The sequence below is a fragment of the Leptonychotes weddellii genome, chromosome 6, assembly GCF_054177405.1.
Source record: "Leptonychotes weddellii isolate Sample4059 chromosome 6, ASM5417740v2, whole genome shotgun sequence".
NCBI classification, from domain to species: Eukaryota; Metazoa; Chordata; class Mammalia; order Carnivora; family Phocidae; genus Leptonychotes; species Leptonychotes weddellii.
In genome coordinates this window covers 13299744-13316373 of record NC_138374.1, presented here as the reverse complement: position 1 = coordinate 13316373, position 16630 = coordinate 13299744, and the positions used below count along the sequence as shown (strand labels likewise).

The 16630-nt window shown below is 49.7% G+C and overlaps 1 protein-coding gene across 3 annotated transcripts in view; it reads right to left on the bottom strand.

The window, feature by feature from the left end:
- The window catches only part of GFRA1 (GDNF family receptor alpha 1), a 208625-nt gene that overhangs the window by 44017 nt on the left and 147978 nt on the right, over window positions 1-16630 (bottom strand). The gene's annotated exons all lie outside the window — the stretch shown is intronic.

Here is a 16630-nt window from a genome sequence, read left to right as displayed (position 1 = left end):
AAAGGACAAGCGTTAAATACCTCTGTGGTAACTGAGCCCCAAGCTCCAAGCTCTGCTCAGCAGAATGTTGATTTACCTTCCACACATTAAAGGAGCCTAGCTTCTGCCTGTCCTGGGAGGGGTGGGGGAAGAAGGTAAATGGATGTCTGAATGGCTAACAGCCTACACTTGCACAAACAGACTTTAAGCAGAAACATATGAAAATAAGATTCCCTATTAATCTTTAATAGGGTTGCAGACTTCCTAAGGAAAATTATGTTCAATAGTAAATATACACTAGGTCGTTTTTCTTCCAGGCAAGTTGTTTTAAGGTCAACAGAGACTCTGAGCTCAGCAAACAACTAGTCCCTAATATCTTCCTTCCCGGATGGGCCAATGCTCAGGAGACAGGGAACTGTGGTGTTATACGTCAAAAGAATAAATCACTTATTTCACTGCCATCAGATAATTCCCCCCTTTTCCAGAATATCCAAAACTCTCCTTGGTAATCCATTCTCACGTTGAACATCCTCCTGTCAACAGCAGCCCCTCCCCCACACCCGCAGCCCCATTTTCCACATTTTCCCTAAAGCTCTCCACTGAATTTAAAACATTTCCCCCTTTATTCTTTAGGGCTAAGGAGCTGATTTCTATGGTCCACATTAAGTCATTTTCTAGTACACCGTCCCCTCAACCACTCTACCCAACCAGGTGAGGTTAAGGCTTCCTGTGACCCACTCACAGGAGTCTCCTGGGAGTCTCCCACTAGCTGAGCCCAAGGAGGGCGCCCACTTTGGCCTTCCTGCCCACATCTTCTCTCCTACCCTCCCTATTTTACGTCTTCACTTTGTTAATAGTCTTGCCTCTGCCATGAGAAGCTGAGCGCTTAGGATTGCATCCTGCATAAAGGAGAGGTTTGGCAAATATATCCTGAATGAGTGCAGGGATGAATGAATAAATGAATGAATGAATGAATCCAAGTGCCACCCACTATGGCTCCAGTCACCTAGAGAGCGACACCTTGGTGTTCCAGGTTCGGCACAGAACAGGAGAGCACAGCCCTGAGCCCACATGACCTCAGCCCATGTCTAACTTCTCTAGACACAGTACTAACAACGACTGCATTTACTTAGAGCCGGTCACTGTGGGCGATGCTTTGTAAGGCTGTGTCATTGAACACACAACAGACTGATCCCCCGGGTTAGCCTTCCTTTACAGTGGAGGACACTGGGGTCCAGAAAGGTCAACATTCAGCCAAAGTCATGGAGCTGGTAAGAGTTAGAGCCAAATTTTCAAAAGAAAACCATAGATCCTCCAGCTCATACTCACCCCCACAACACGGACAGGAGAAAGAAAGTTCAATTTTAAAATTTTTGTTCTTGGACTTTTGCTGCCATTTTGATGAGAATTATGTGCTTGAGAAGCTGAAATCTGATTTAAGTGGATGTAAGTGATATTTACTAGGTCCAATAAAGTGTAATGCCAAATGAGTGGGCATTCTTTTGGTTTAATAGTGCTTGCAGTTTAAAGACATAAAAAAAAATAGTATCTGTTGTTATTGTTCAGTAAGGCTGAATGCAATCCCACGACACAGCTATGTGAGGAAGTCCCTCAGCCCATGACTTCCCTCACTGAGCACCCCTTTCCCACCCCCGGCTGTGGATACACTCCCCCCAGAGAGTGCTACTGAAGTCAAGAAGTGAGGGGTATAAAACGTGGGGCTTCCCAGGCCCACAGGGAGAAGTCAGCAGCCTCCCCAACCAGCCCTCTCTGGACTGAAGAGAACTCTTGTGGCCAGAGATAGGAAGCATCCGGCAGGAGCTGGCCAGGCTGGGACCATCTCCTTGGATGCCTTCCCAGAAGAGGAGACACATGTGTGGACCCTTCCCAGAGCTTGTGGGTGTGGGGCATCGTGGGAAAGGACAGGAGTTCTGAAGTTAGACCACTGTCCCTGCTGCTGTGTTTCATCTCTGCTTCTCCCCATGTGGGGAGGACTGAGGCCCGGAACCCACTGCCTGGCCCAGAAAAGGGCTGGATATGAATGTTACTGTTACTCTGCTCAAGGTGTTTCAGTGCTGGCTCTTTCTCTCCCCCCCGAGTCCTGTGAGGCAGGTAATGGAGCAGGTGTCTCTCCTCCTTCACATGAAAGAGCAGGTATAATCAAGTGGATTATCAGGAGCCTCGGTCAAGCAGGGCCAGACCCCGCATGGAAACGGGACTTCCGCTGGGTTCTGAAGCTACCTGAGACCAGCACACCTGCTCACAGGGACAAGGAACACGTCGCCAAGCTCCCTCAAGAGGCGCCCTCCCATGTGGGTTGGAAATGGCTAATATGTATCTAGCAAGTAACTGCCTGAGCAGCCCCACTGCAGGGGGGGAGTTTGCCTACTTTGCGGGGAGGACATAGATAATTTGTTGTCCATAGGCTGAGCTTGGCCAGAGATTGGAATTCATTTGGCTGAGTTATGCCTGGAAAACACGAAGTAAAACAGAGGGTTTCGAGGCAATTATCTGAAAAGAAATCCTCCTTCCAGAATGACTTTTGGAGCAATCTTTGACCTGAACTATTCAAATGAGGAATGCAGACATACATGCTTTGCTTTGCTCTTGTCACTTTTTCCAAGTGGAAGCATCTGTGGTTGTCAGGAGGAAATGTGAGTGGGCGTACCTCTAGTGATGAGTTGTAATGCAGATTACTCAAACACACATGGATGTTTGACATGCAAAAGTGCTATGATTCCATAGGCCAAGGTCTCCTTGAACCTAGGCATGGACAGTACACAGTGTGGTCTCACCCTAGCTCGCTGCTGATCATAAGAGAGGGAAAGTGGAGGATTTCGGTGGTGGGAGGCCAGACGCCATATCCCAAAGGAACCGTATCTCTGCCCTTGACCCTGTCTCACATGGCCACCACCTCACACCCAGTGACTTGCACTGAGGGTGTATAATGACTGTGGTCATTGAAGTGGGTGCCTGATGGGAGCCATCTGCAGTCTGGGCCAGGCACTGTGCTGGCTGGGGTCAGACTACCAAGCTGAAGATGAGCACTCTTGGCACTGCGTGCCTGGATGCTGATGCATCCTTGGGAGTCCGCCCTGAAAGCCTCAGGCCTGGGGTTTTCCAGGCTGTGCCCCAGCATCCCCAGGCTCAGAGAAAGCAGAAGGGGTGTTTCCTGGGTGTACAAGAGGTGCCACCAAATACTGCCTGTCCACCAGATTCTGTTCCAACCCACATGGGAGAGCGCCTCTTGAGGAAGCTAGGTGAGGTGTCCCTTGTCCGTGTGGGCAGGTGTGCTGGTCTCAGGTGGCTTCGGAACCCAGCGGAAGTCCCGTTTCCATGCAGGGTCTGGCCCTGCTTGACCGAGGCTCCTGATAATCCACTTGATTATACCTGCTGTTTCATGTTTCTAAGGCACTAGTACCCGGGGTGGGGGGGGCGGTATCAGAGCCTTTCACAGTGGATCCCCACAGCCTTCCATTTCGAGCTGGACGGTAGTGCGGCACTTCTCATCCTGCCACTGTCACCACGGGGCTGACAGCCCACACCTCAGCCACAAGGTGCTGTCCTCTCCTATGCCCCCTCCTCACTGCCCCACAAGTCCAATCTGGCTGCCTGCTCCTTCTCATCCTCAGCTTCGCGGACCCTTCTGAGAACAGGGCAAGGCCCTCAGCCAGTGTCACTTGGTCAACATTCTCGTGGCTCTCTGGCCACGTGTAGACTCCAGCAGCATCCCCGGGAATGCTCTAGAAAGGCAAGTTATCAAGCCCCGCCTCAGACCTCATGAATCAGAAACTGATCCCAATGCAGGCTAACGTTGGAGAAGCACTGCTACAAAGCAATGGTACCTGGGAGAGGTCCCTGAGCCCATCTCTCCTCCTGCTGCTGGGCACATCCACTCTGTTCAGATGGCTCGCTCGTCTCTGACTCTCTGGGTCCCTCAAAGCACCTGGCACTCCAGTCCTGTTGAGCCAGTGAACGAGCCGACCACCAGCCAGTATGCAAAGCAAAAAACATGTCTTCTCAAGCCATATGCCTTATTTTTAGCTAAAAATGTTTTCACTGGAATTTTTGAACCTGGAACGTGGAAGAGGTAGTTCCCATTTGCTTTTGTCTATTTCCAGAGAAAGGTTTTCTAGCAGGATAGGGTCAAGATCCTTTGCAGGAGTGAATACTCTTGGAGAGAGGGCATTCTCTCTCCCCAGACCTCCATCCTAAGAAGTTCAAAGCTGTCAGATGGAGCCTGCCAACTCTCCAGTAGGAATTTCAACTGCTGAGTGCTCACAAAAAACCCTCAAACTTCCAGGTTCCTGCCATTTGTAACTCTAAGGGTTTTCTCAGGTCCAATGTCACTAAAATCCTGTAGCTCTCGCCATGGCAAATGATCACATCAAGGCGTATCACCCCACCCAGCATGCCAAGGAGCAGAGGTTTACCTGTGGCATGAGCGCCTACCTGAGAGGAAGGTACCACTGAGTCTTGGACACAGACGGATTTTACACGTCAGCCTAGAGTTCTGCCTGACTGAGCAGAACGCGACACGGAGCTCCTCTGGCATGCTAGAACAGAGAAGGGAGGGCTGTCTGTGAAGGTGCTGCCCGTCAAGAGGGCATCTCTCGGAGCGCGAGACCCAGCGGGGCCAGGCACGCCAGCCTGCCACACAGCCCCGGAGTGATGGCTGATGGGAGTCAGCAGTTTTGCGGGGATCAGTATAATTTCCACCTAGAAGGGCTCTGGCACCCGGCTCCCACTCACCCCACCCCCAACCTCACCATTCTGACCTGCTGGAGCTGAACGGGTTGGGTACACACTCAGCATGTCTTAGTTCAAGGATGCTGTGGGAACGTTTGTGCACGCACACGTCTTCTAGCCCAAGACTATTCTGGTCCTTCTAGGGCAGCAGTTGTCAAAGTGAGGCTCAGGGACCCTGGCGATCTCAGCCTTTTAGGGCCCGTGAGGTCAAAGCTGTTTTCCTATCCATACTAAGTTCTTATTTACTTTTCTGTCTCCCATGTTCTCAGGAGAGGACCTGGTTTTTCCAGAAGCCACACGATGGGGGATCCTGCAACAAACTGAACGCCTAAGCAGATATAAGACCCCAGGTGTCTTGCAGGCGATCACTAGATTGGAAAAGTATAAAACAGTGCCATACTTGGCCTTACATTTTTTGTTTTTGTAAATACAGTGATTTTCAATAAAAGTATGTTCTGTTATTTTGAGTAACGTACTGGGCTTCTTGGTGTTATTTTTTTTTCTTGATGTTATTTTTAAATGAAGTACTAAATATGTAAACCTTTCTTCAGCTTTGACTCCCAATATAGTACCAATAGATTTATCCTCCCGTCCCCCCAACAAGACCCTTTGGGATTCTCAGTAATTATAAGAGTGTGAAGGACTCCCGAAACCAAAAAGCTAGAAAACCACTGTTTTAACGAGAAGTGAAATATGTTTGTTGAGGGGCACTTAAGCCCTATCTTGACGAGATCCAAAGGTCTCTAGTTTGAAATTTTTGTTTTAAGAGGACTCAATTGTGAAAAGAGTGTCCCCTCACGTATCCAACTCCACACACGCTCAGCGTCTTAGGAAAAACTCTGTGCGCGGTTTGCAAGAGGTGCTCAGTTCGCCCCAGAGGCGGGCAGCACAGCGTATACAGAACCTTGGCGCTGTCGCCCACAGGCCCTCCCGGCTCTCGTCACTGGCTCCATCTGGGCGACCTCCTCATCCATGAGACCGGGGCTAGTGACAGCCCCGCTTCGGGGGGTGCGGCGAAGGGCTTGGCACAGTCCCTGGCACACAGTAAATGTCACACAAATGCTGCTCTCCTCATCATCCTCCTCATCACCGTCACCGTCATCTGCGCATTCCTGTCATGCTGTCCCTGGCTGTGCAAGTCTGGGCTCCCGAGTCCTGCACAACAAGCCACTCTGCCCCCAGTTGTGGCTTGCTTCCTAATGGGCTGACAGGATGATTCAGAGCACAGAACCACCAGTGATCAGTCTCAGTGGTACTGAGTCAGTCACTGCCCTTTGCTGCGTCGCTCACATCACTGACTCAGACCCACGCACCTCTAAGAACCCTTTATTCACGGCTACTTTGGGTCACTGAAGCAGCACGTGCCCCAAGAGGCTGCCAGGGGTCACCCCACTGCCCATTCAGTCTCAACAATAGTGAATCTAGCACTTCGGGCCCAACGGTCTCGTGGCCACCTCCGTTCGTGTCTCACGGGGTTATCTTTGTATGTCAGTAGTTGTCTCTTCGGGAGACAGAACCTTGGCCCAAGAGGCTGCCAGGGGTCACCCCACTGCCCAACAATAGTGAATCTAACACTTGGGGCCCAACGGTCTCGTGGCCACCTCGTGTCTCACTGGGTTATCTTTGTATGTCAGTAGTTGTCTCTTCGGGACAGGAATGTTCTTGAGATGACACATGCTCCAAACACCTCTGGACTTTGTCCGCCCCCGCCTCTACCCCCTACTTTTCCCTGGTGGTGCAACACTGGAAAGATGGTGACGTGTAAAGCTTAGCAACATCATCTCCCCTAACGGCGTTGACATTTCCACGCGCTGCTTAACGCTGTGGGTGCACAGAAGTGTAAAGCAGTAAGAATCTACCCCCTCCACCCACCAAGCCTACTTTAAAGGTCTCTGCCTGCTATTGGGGGGAAGGGTATGTTACATTTGGGATTTAAGCTTCTTTGTCCTCTATGATAACAGCTTATGGAAAGAGTGAGGGACATATTTATTGTTCGCGGTGTTAGGTGGCAGGCACCCTGCTGATTCATTTGCATAGATATGTCCTTTCGTCCCTAGAGCTGCCCGGGGAGGATGGAATCCCCACCTTCCTTTACAAATGCCAGACTGAGGCCTCCAGCTGCCCGCTTCCTCCAACCAGGAGAACCAGGATGCCCACCCAGGTCCACCTCATTCACCCACGACACTGACAACCACAGGGGAAGGAGAAAAAAAGTCCCAACTCCAGCTGGTGTGCTACTTTTCACATTGATGGTTCTTTTAAATTCTTGTTTTCCTTGGATGCAAGATTTTCTGCATAATTAATTGCTTTTGGAAATTACAGAGCAATTTCCCATTCACTGAATTGGAAATACTCCATAGAAATGTAAATGCCAAGGTGACTGCAGGATACCTATCTTAGGGAAATGCCTGAGTGGGGGTCTGGGGTCTCCTGGGTGGAGCAGGACTCCAAGCCTGGCTGCGAGACCCTGGCCCGACCCCTACCCAATAGCTACCCGACAACTGAGGGGGCAGATTTCCTCCCACAAAAATGAGACCGCTCTCGGTCATGGGCTATGGGTACTTCTGTCAGCTGCAGACTGTGCATGACCAAGAGAAATCTTGGTCTCCTGTGGAGGGCAAGGACAGAGAGGGAACAGTCTCAGCTTATGCGCTCAGCATGCTGGTCAGCATGGGATGCTACTGACCCCCAAAAGCTACTGGTCTGGATGAGAGGGCAGTGCCCCCAGGAATACTGAGGTCTCCCCTTTTCCCATTCTTTGCCCAGTGGATAAAACTCATTTGCAAAAGAAGCTGTATGAAATGGAAGCAACCCTTTCCTTTGGAATTAAAAACAAAAAGACATCAAAGACTCTATGTGGTTGGGATTAGATTGGCTTGAGGAGGAAGCCAGTTTACTTGCTGGTGAACTTCATGGGTCTTAGTATGTGACATGGCTGCTGGGCAGAGCAGAAGGGTCCCCTCTGAAGAGGAGCAACGTGCACAGAGGAGCAGAGGGGATCAGTTGGGGTCCTCTCAGCTGCCGGCAGTCTCAGACAAGGTGGTCTGCCATCTTGGGCCCTCCACTTCAGCACTTCCAGGAATCAGTCCACATCTCTCATCTACCCGCCCCCCCTTTTACCCATGCTGCGGTCAAGATGCAATTCACAAAATGGAGGTTTTCCTCTGATTAATGACATGGCCACAGGGCAAGGAGAAGGTAGGAAGGCAAACACCTGGATGACTCCAACCTGGTGACATAACCGTGGATTATTTAGAGCTTGTTGTCACTCCGTGACAGCAAAGAATTCATCTCCCATGAGATACACAGCCAGGTCCCTGATTTCTGCTGCCGTGGGGTAGGTAGAGGGTCGAGGACCCTGAACTCCCAAGACAGTTGGCAGGGAGTTATGGAGTCCAACTGGGTAAGGGGGAGCTGCTGGGTGACGGGCACATGACTTACACGTCTAGAACCCTTGAGGTCAAATAGACTGTGCTCAATAAATGTGCCCCGACTGAATGACTGAGTTAATAATAATAATAACAATAATAATCAGAATAAACCAGTGCGGTGCAAGAGGATTTTTTCTTATTTGTAGAAATGATTCTTGTAATCAGTGAGCTGTCACAAAGAAACCACTTTGTAATAAGCAATGAGTGCTCAAAAGGAAATTAGATAAAGTAAGAACTTAATGAGTATGTATTACCTGAGTAGATTTTTTTTAAAAATGATGCCAAGAGGCTCTGATGGACATTATGTCCTAACTGTCTGCGAAAACTGTCTTTAAAACTGGTGCTGTCTTAGTTACTGAGCCATAAAGTGCGTCTGGATTCAAAGGCCGGCCGGGATGATCATTCTGCCTGTCTGGAACTAAAGACAGTAAGTCTGGACAGTGTGAGAACATTGTATTCTTGTCATGAAAGACAATCATTTGGAAAAAAATGACAGAAACCAGGTTTCAGAGTTAGCAAGACCTGGTTGACCCCCACCTCCTCCCTGTGGGAGCTGGGCAATCCCTGGGCTCATCGTTCCACTGGCTGTCCCCGTGCAGGGCAGCTGAGCTGATTAGAACCCACACTTGTGCAGTGTGCCCAGTGCTGCTCATCATCGAGGCCTGGTAAAGAGGTTGTTGTTTACATCCATGCCTTCCTCATTGCCTGGGTCTTTGTCCCATGACAACTGAGCTCCTCTCTCCCAGGCTGCTCATCCTTCCAGCCCAGCTCAGATGGCAGCTTCTCCGGGAAGCCATGCTGACCCACCATGCTGGGTTGGCTGTTCTCACCTCTGTTCTCCTCTAGCACTTTGTACCCTTCTGACCACAGACTACCACACCAGGCTATAATGACTGTGTGTGTGTGTGTGTGTGTGTGTGTGCCTGCCTTCCTCTCTGCATGGTAGATGAGAAGCTGGATCTTTACTCCTGGCACAATAACTGAAGGCCAGCTGGCTGGCTGGCTGGATGGATGGACAGATGAGTGGGTGGATGCATAGATGGATGGATGGACAGATGGATGGATGGACTGATGGACAGATGGATGGATGGACAGACATGTGGGAGGATGCATGGATGGGTGTGTGGATGGATGGATGGATGGATGGTCAGGCAGGTGAGTGGATGGATGGAGAGACATCTATGGGTAGATGGGTAGAGGTACGAATGGATGGATGGGTAGGTGGGTGGATGGATGGATGGACAGGTGGGGTGGATGGATGATGGGTGGATGGAAGGGTGGGTGGATAAATGGACGGATGGACAGATAGGTGGGTAGATGGACAGATAGGTGAGTAGATGCATATATGGATGGATGGATAGGTGGGTGGTTGTGTGGATGGATAGATTTCCTCTGTGCTAAAACCAGTGTCACTCTGAGTTCTACTCCCTTTCCCTCTGAGTAACTGACACCCATGATCACCACACTTTTCTTCCTAAAATTCTATTCTCCCTCAGCTTTGTGGAGGTCTTTGATTTTCCAACTCTCTAACTTCCTACCTCTATAAGGCCTCTTTAGACATGTTTACCATAAACCTGGTGTTCTTAAGGTTCAGTCTTTGGCCTATTTCTCTTCTTACCCCCCTTCCCTGAGGAATAAATCCTATGATATATCTTCAACAACCTCTATGTTGAATCTACCCCCAGCCCGTTCTCTGAGATCCATTCATCGTTCCACTGGCTGTCCCCGTTTTAAATGTATTCATTCATTTACTTATCCAGCAAATATTTAGTAAGCATGGGCACAATTTTAGGCACTCAGGATGTATCAAAGATATATCCTAACTATGGAACTTATATTCCAGTGAAGAGAAGAGGCATACAATAATCAAAACAAGTAAGTAAATCACATAGAGTGTTAGAAGGTGATCAGTACTTTGAAGAAGAATGAGAGCAAGATAAGGGGATTGGGAATGTGCAGGGACATTCAGCATTAAATAAGGGGCCAGTGTGAGCCTCATTAAAATGAGATTGAAGAAGACTTGGAGGTGTGGGAGTTTGGGAGCATCTGGGGAAAGAGTGGTTCTAGTGGAGGGAACAGCTAGAGCAAAGAAAGCCCTGGGTGGGGGGACATGCCTGATATATTCAAGGAACAGCAAGGGGACCAGCGTGGCTGAAGCAGAGGTAGTCAAGGCAGGATGGCTGGAGAAGAGGCCAGACAGGTAAGGGCAGAGGGACAGTTCATGTGGGGATTTGGGGCCACTGAAAGGACTGTGCCTTTACTTCTGAGCGCCTCTCTGCACAAGCCTTCCAACTCCATGTGGAACACGGACATCCCCGTGCACTGCAGACTCTGTCTTGTTTTTCTGAGGCCAGCACTCCTTCCCTGACTCTGGTAGTAGACTCTGCCGACCCTGGCTTTGACTAAGCCAAAGTATACATTCCCTCTTGCCTCGGTGGCTCGTCCAGGGACAGGCACATGCCACAACCAAGGCCAATCAACGTCCTTGCCCAGGATTTTTCTCACAGGTTACAGTGGGGAAGAGTCTGTCTTTGATTATGAGGTGACAGGACATGTCCGTTGAGGTTACGGAGGCAGCACTCACTGAGGAACAGGATGAGAAGGAAGCGAGCAGAGGGAGCAGCAAGGTGACAGTGTAGCTCCAATGACACTGTGCCCGCCATCCTGGCCACATCCAATTACCCTGCCTGCCAGTCCTGGGTCAACACAACTCGGCTCTTCTGCCCTAGCTGCTTAAGCTAAGTTTCTCTCATGGACCAAAAGAGTCCCAAAGAACACACCCCTCCAACACAGCATGGTCCAAGCAATTCATGGTCCTCTTCCCCTGCCTCCAACCCAAGAGACAAGTCCGTCCCTCCTTCTCCTGTTCCCCATCCTGGCTACTGACACCATCATCTGCCTGGTCACCAGGCTGGAGAGACCCCCATTAGCCTCTGTCTATGCCAAGCGCTCTCAGTAAACCCTCAAGTTCTCCCTTCCATGGTGCCTTGAGCTTCCCAACTATCACCCTCTTCTCCTGGTCACCTCTCATCCTGGTCCACCGTAAGAACCTCCCACCTGCGTCCTGGACTCTTCCCAAGCTGATCCCCCTCCACTCTGCCACCCAGGAGCCCTCTGAGGCCCAGCTGGTTATGCTCCTTCATAAAACTTCAATGGACAAAGTTAATACTTCAACATGGCACTGGAGGGTCCCAATCTTCATATCACACAGATCTTTCTCCCTCCAGGACAGTCTTTAGGCCGCTACCTCCCACCCTCACCACTGCAACCTCCCCAAACCGAGAGCCTTCCTTCTGCTGGACTCTCCCTGCTTCTCACTCACCGAGGCCCTTGGCTCCTGAGAGCTTCCGCTATGACACCTCGCCCCCCAAAGAAACATGGGGCTCTCTCTTTGGGCTTCCTGGGCAGACTCAATTCCATCCCTCTTCCACCCACCTTCATCCTCTAAGACAGTAAACCATGGTTCTGGTGCCAAGACTCCATCTGTCCATGCAGATCGAGTAACTGACAGAATGTGCAAATATAAAGAAATGATTCTTTCTGTCTCGGGGCCAAGAGTGGCAAAAGTGACGCTGCTGAGGACATGGGCAGGTGAAGGAAGGGGCTAAGAAGGTGAGGCAGAGACTCTGAGCTCTGGGCAGGCGCAGGGAAGGGGAGGGCAGGAGAGAGACAGGATGTGGTGTAAATCTAGACGGGCAGTTTTTTAGCGACAGGCTCCAGCAGCTGCAGACAAATGGCTCCACACCCACCTCTGCCAAAGGAGAGATAAGGAAAGAGATACGAGGTGACAAGATAGAGCAAGTTGTAGGGGCTCCCGCCTGATTCACGGCTCAGGTTATCCCTGTGAGGCAGAACGATGGCGAACTCTGACACTGCTTTGCTGGTGTGGACTGGCCGCCTGCCTCCTCCGTGCACAGGCTAGGCGGGGGGAGGTTGGGGAGCTGGAGGACCCGACAAGAAGCATGCTCCTCCCACCTGCTGAACTCAAAGAAGGCAGCGGCAGAGGTCGGAGGACAGCCTTGCTCTTCTCTCAGGATCCTGATGAATCCGTTGCACACACACAGGAGCTCCCCCCTCAGGAATGGGGGGGGGAGTGGTTTCCAACACACAGTCTGGGTGACACATCAAAAACCTAGCCGTTCGGCACTGTGGATGCATTGCTAAAGACACCCATGTAATCATTTGAAATAAAAACTGCTCAAATGAACTGGAAAATGTTTTACTTGTATTTTCTCATATTCCCAAACCTTTCTTTCCATGGTTCAAAAGTTTGCATTGTCTAATTGCTGATTTCCATTTGTGAATGAATCAGCGTAAAATAAAATTAAGCACCAAATTAATCTACCCAGCTAGTTTTAGGCATTAATTATCCTCTGAGCCATTTTCTCCTGTGTTTGCCGCATGTCGAGACAAGCCCAGATATAGTAATATAGAAGCCAGTTTTCAACTCAGGAATGCAGCCCAAGCTGTGGAGGATGTCCTTGATCTCTAAGATCTATAGTTTACTGTGCAGAGAGGATCTGATTCCAAGCAAATGAAATGCTCCTCGCCTCTTAAAGGTGCACTAACACCCGTCGGACCAAGTTAAGTTACTGGAGCAGAAATCTGCTGGATGGTTTTGTGATGTGTTTCTCAACTGTCCAGTTAATAAATTAACAACAACACATTTCCTCTAAGTATAACAGCTTCAGCCCCAGGGTGGAGAGTGGTGCTGGCTAGGGCAGGATTTTGCATATGCTATTCTTCCGGAACTGTATCAGAGAGACCTTCCTGGTTCTGCTAACAAACAAAACTAATCACAACAAAAACCAGGTCTCCAGGACACAATTGTAGCATCCTCAGTCCCTGGGAAAAGGTAGAATCATATACTCGGTGACCTGATCAAAACCACCATTCCTGGAAACTATGGGGGACACAGAGCCAAGGCACCAGGATGAGCGAGTGGATGGGGTATAGAGGGCACAGAGACCCTGATACCTTCTCTTTTGAGGTTCAGCATTATCAGAATCTTTCCAGAAGGAATGAGATATCCCTGACCAAGCACTGTTTCACCTTAAAAAGAAGGAACTTCCACAATGAGACAACAGAGATGAATCTGGAGGAATTTATGCTAAGTGAAGTAAGCCAGTCACAGAAGGACAAACACTGCATGATCTCACTTGCACGAGGTATCTAAAATCATCCAACCCATGGAAGCAAAGAATATATTACAGTTGCTGAGGGATGGGGGAGGGGAAGCAGGGAGCTGCTAATCAGTGTATACAAATATCAGTTATACAAGATAAATGAGTTCTAGAGAGCTGTACAACATGGTGCCTACAGATGACAACACTGCATTGTGCAGTCAAAGATCTGTTCAGAGGGTAGATGGCATGACAAATGCTCTTACCGTAATAAATTTTTTTAAAAGGAGGAAGGAAGGAAGGGAGGGAGGGAGGGAAGGAAGGAGGGAGGGACGAAGAAAGAAAGGAAGGAAGGAAATGCAACATTGTAACATCCACTTGGGAATGTACTGCCAGTTAAGGGGATGTCTTAGTTGGTGGGCTGGCTCTGGCCAGACGGTCTTAGGGCCCCACCCCCAGGGCAACATGCCATGCTTTGGGAAACAGAGGCTATGGACTGAGTATGAATGAAGTTACCTGGTGCCCAAGGATGCAGCACCTCTGCTGCTTGTGCAGAATGGCCAAGAAGGGCACCGCCACCAAACCAAGCATCCTCTGGGTTGTTCTCAACAGCGACACCATGAGGCAGCACCTAAAACCACAGGCAGATGAGCTGGTCCTAGCTTCATGCTCTCTCTTTGCCTGGCACGGGAAGCAGAAAGGGTTTGGAAGTAGAACTCTGTCACTCTTCGATGAGAATGGAAGGAGGCATATTCCAGTGGAAGATGCTAGACCTCTTGGTAATAAAGTAGAGCTGAGGTGTCTTTTTTAATCAGAAAAATAAAGGAGATATGAACATATTTGAGCACCCTGAGCCAGTGCGCAAGTGCTGAGTTTATTTTGGATTATCAGAGTTTGGGGGAAAGGAGGTAAGGTAGAGGTTTAAATTATGCATTTATAACCACTTGCAGCAGGAATAGAGGACTATGCCTCCTTTATGGTCAAACCCAGCCCTGACATCCTTCCAGGCACTAAGGAAAGCAACCAGAGGGACAATCGGCAAGGGAGACGCTGTGCTTCAGGGGAAGAATGTGTGCCTTTTAAATTTCTTCACATCCTCCTCAAAATACCTCTGTGTTTGCTGTTCTGTAGACAAGCTTGGAGGCCCCAACCACCCTAAGAGGAAAGGAACCAGTCAGCTTCTCTAAAAGGGAAAGGAGAAAAGAAAACAAAGTCAAAAGGGAAGGCTAACGTTGCATCTCTTCTGTGTGAAGGCACAAGACAGGAGAGGGACAGGTTTTGCACAGAGGCACTGCTGGACCCTGATGGAGGAATCCGTGTGCGCCGAGTGGGAAACGAACAAGTGCAGGGGAGTTTTAATGAGCTGAGGCAGCTCTTTGATAGTTGCTGATTCCGAGATGGAAATGGAGCATTTGAGAGTGTGAACTTTCAAAGAAAACTGTCTTTAGGAAGCAATGTTACCTCTTGCTGTCCCTTCCCTTTTGGAATACTCAAATTAGTCCTTAAGTCATCCTCTCCTGGATGCCTCCCTGTCTCTGGGTGGGTAAGCGTCGGGGCACCTGTCACGTGAAACCCCGCAGAAGCCCCAGCTCCAGGGAGTACCAGCTGCTGCTGGGGACGGTAGGCACTGCAAGGACCTCCCCGGGATGGATGAAGGAGGCACGGAATAAAAGGGATAGGATTAAAGGCAAGATTCATAAAACCTGATGAAAGAAAACACCCCTTAGCCTACCCAGCAGCTTAAATTACATTTACCACATCTGACAGGGAGCAGGTAATCATGAGTAATAAGTCCTGCGCCTGGAAAGAAATTATGGGCTAAATCACTTACCGATGGGTCCAACCGGGGAAGGTGCTGATTCACCCTCCCAGGGAAGTCTCAAGACACGGTATAAAACCCGTCAATCCCGCTGACACAAATTTCACTTGGTAGTGCCCCTGGGTGGTGTAGAATCTGGATTTCCAAACAGCTTTCTAGTCACACACACCTGCACTCCGCTGCGTGGTAGCTGTGGTCACGACATTCCCACCTTGGCGTGACCAGGCATAGTCCTCATCGGGCAGGACTGTCCTGCTGCTCCCCCAGGACATTTCTGCCCCATCAGCTGAGGCCACTCTCTGCCACTGAGGCTGTCTCAACACAAATAATTCCTGGAGCCTTCCTAGCAGGTCAGTCTGAGCCCCAAGCAGCACCCAAATCACCCTGTTATCTGCACGTTCCTTCTGCCATCTCCCCCACAACACCCAACTTCCCAAACTCCCAGGTATTTCTCACTGCAGCTCAGCAAAAAAGCAATCTGACATACCTAATTCACACCAACCCTCCAAGGATTCTCTAAAGATTTTATTTATTTATTTATTTGAGAGCAGGGGGAGGGGCAGAGGGAGAGAGAGCATCTCCAGCAGACTCCGGGCTGAGTGCAGATCCTGACACGGGGCTCGATCCAATAACCCTGAGATCATGACCTGGACTGAAATCAAAGAGTGGAACGCTTAACCGATTGAGCCACCCAGATGCCTGAAGGATTCTCTATTTTGAGGTAATGCTGATGAACTGCTCATGGAAGCTTTCAGCCTGTACCGGAGCCATCTCAGACCTCCTCTGGAGCTCGTGTGCAAGACCAACCTCATGAGAAGAGAAGGGAGAGGCTCCATCACCTCTCCCACCTCCCGGCCACTGCTCATTGGGCTCACCCACCACTCCATTCCCCATACAGCTTCCTGTCTTGAGGCCGCCTGGCTTGGACCCATCAGTAAAGAGGACAACATCTACCTTTAAGACAGGGAGGAGCTGTATCAGTCTGGCTTTAAGCCAAGAAAGATCCTAGAAATGCAGTCCTGCTCCTAGAAGAGGGATCTCTTCTGCTCAAAGACTAAAGGGGCACCAGGAACTTGAGTTTCAAATCCAGGGGTCTTCACAGGAGAGCTGTTCAGAATCTCTGCTCCCTCCCAACCTGCTCCTATGCTTCTTCCCTGTGTCCTGCTTCTCAGCCACATTCATCTCCAGCAGGGGGTTCTTTTAGTCTCTGGCTGATTGACTTCCCCAGATTATTGCTGGGTGGAGGACCTGCCTCATCCTTCTAGCAAGCGTCCCCTGCTTCTAGCCCGTAGCTAAGAAGGTCTCAATGGAACAGAGGTCTAGGAGTGAGAGAGTCCTTGGAGAAACTGCATTGCAGGACACCTGACTCCTCCAAGGACACGACTGCTCATCTATATTCTTTCTTATGTAGCAAGTTACCTGCTGAGAATTAAAAAAAAAAAAAATAGAGGGGCATTACCTCCAGAAAAATCTTCAGCATGAGAAGTTTCTACAGATAATGAGGACTTTTAGTTTTCTTTGGTCCCTAC